Below are 2500 nucleotides of genomic sequence, written 5' to 3'. Positions count from 1 at the left end.
AAACAATGGCATTATGACACGACTTCATGATGTTGTCTCACGGTTCGTCCGAATTTAACTCGCTTTGAATAATAAAGTAAAGAGTTGACTTTTATTCCTACCATTATCCCCTGTGAGAGATATATATATATATATATATATATATATATATATATATATATATATATATATATATATATACTGTACACACACACACACACACATATATATATATGTATATATATATATATATATATATATATATATATATATATATATATATGTAAATGTTAGTATTAGGCAAATATATGAGATGGAAAAAGGTAAAATCTGGCAAGATGAAGGGACTGCTGTTTTTAGCAGCAATCCCAATTACAGAACCAGTCATATCTCATTACTGAGCAAATATCTCTTAATTATATTAATATCATCAGTCTCACTCTAGTCTCGTACGCTTCCATTGTTGAAATTCTCGTATGCATAGGTGGCCTAGTCAGTATATAGTTAAACATTCTTTTGTTCTCGATCAAGACTTAGGATCTACGGAATTTCACCTTGATTATAAAAAATTAATGAAAAAATCAAAGTGACATTAAAACGGAGGAGTGGAGGATTTTCATAACCTCTCCAGGTATGATTTTTTGGCAATTGAAAGTACAAAACTTTTCGTTGTCACTAATTAGAAGGAACATTTTAAATGAGAATAAATAATCGCGCAGGGAAGGCGAATCAGTAAGCACGTGATATCAGAATATGACTAATCTACGTACGAACGGGTTTTCGTTTAATCTTATACATCAAATTTCCTGCATTTTGTTGGGAATAAAGTAAATTTATTTTTGTAGCTGCTTGAGAAAGCAGTTTCCTCTTTCAAACCTTTACTACACATTATAAGGTATGACATTAGCCTTCAAAATGTCCTCTACACAGCCGATTGCTTGACCACATGTGGATGAAACACGAAACAAATTCATCCATAGTACGGATTAAATCTTTTTCATAAAGATGGGTCTGAGCGAATATACGAATAGCGGTAAAACTTTTCAAAACCCTTGGTCCAAGCATGTTAGCGATTTATCTTCTTTATTTTTAGTCACTTCTCAAGGTTTTACACCTGAAATTTCCAAACTTGATTTAAAACGTGTCTATGGAAAAAGCAAATTCGAGAATAACATAGAATAGGGCATCCTACGAAAGTACAGTAAAGTTGTCATGATTTCCTGGATGAAAATGATGATACTAGTTGCAAACAACTGATGGGAATCCCCGGGAGTGAATGCAAGATCAATGGCCCATTTCATTGATAAAACAGGCCGATTAACATGCATTTGAAAAACAATATTGAAGTCTATAGGACGACACTCCTCAATAGGTTACCGTTCTATGGTCGCTATTACTGCTCGCGGAAGAATTTACAAAGTAACCACAGACATGCCAGAAGCTATGGGAAGTAGTCAAGTTTGCAAGATAAATAAGAGAAGTTCTGTTATATAGCAGTAGGGACAAGGCGCGAAAGAATAGTGATTATTAGAAGGCAATTCCAGGAGAATTTGATCTGTTTTAAAAAGAAAAACAAATAAGAATATTTCATCTATAAACGGAACGTAAATAAGAACCCTCTTGATTTAAAAGTAAATGTGTGGGGAATGTCCCTCGAGTTCACAAAAGATAATGTCTTGACAATTCGCATTTCAGCGCTTCCATAATAGTAATTTGGTTATCCTCAGTGCCAAATTGAATGCTAATGTGTGTGTGTTTTACTGTCTTTTGTAGACTGGATGTCATAGTGTCGTACGGGAATATTATATCCTCTGTGAATTATATACTAATTCTGTTGTTAAAGATAAATATCTAGAATTGAATGTCAGTCATAAATCATAAATTGTGATGAAGTGTCCCATTTTATTTTACTGTTCATTAATTGTCATACTCTCAAGTTGTCCTGTTTTACAATGTCTATGTTCGATTTTACTTATTTTTAATTGGTGGTCAAAATATTGCAGTATTAAATTAGAAACAGGAGTACACATGTTGGTATATCGTGAAGCAAGTGTCAAAGTATGTGTATGTGCATTGCTTAGACTAATTTCAGTATTTTTGACATTCATAACATTTGATTAAGAGTTCTAATGATTGCATCGTAAAATTCTTGTCTTAAATTTTTTTTTTTTGTAGTTGGTTTGAGAAAACTCCATTTTGTTTCAAGGTTCCTATTTTGTTCCTGTTTTGAACCATAATTATCCGTAGGGGAGTAGTGCCGTCAGTGCACCTCACGTGGTGCACTGTAGGCATTGCTTAAGGTTCTTTGCAGCGTCCCTTCGGTCCCTAGGTGTAAGTTCTTTCATTAAATTTACTGTACCTCCATTCATATTCTCTTTCTTCCATCTTAATTTCCACCTTCTCCTAACATTATTGTTTCACAGTGCAGCTACGAGGTTTTCTTCCTTTTACACCTTTCAAAACTTCTTAAGATAAATTTCTCTTTCAGAGCTGAATGACCTCATAGGTCCCAGCGCTTGAC

Source organism: Macrobrachium rosenbergii, chromosome 36, assembly GCF_040412425.1.
Source record: "Macrobrachium rosenbergii isolate ZJJX-2024 chromosome 36, ASM4041242v1, whole genome shotgun sequence".
NCBI classification, from domain to species: domain Eukaryota; kingdom Metazoa; phylum Arthropoda; class Malacostraca; order Decapoda; family Palaemonidae; genus Macrobrachium; species Macrobrachium rosenbergii.
Note: the sequence above shows the minus strand (reverse complement) of the source record.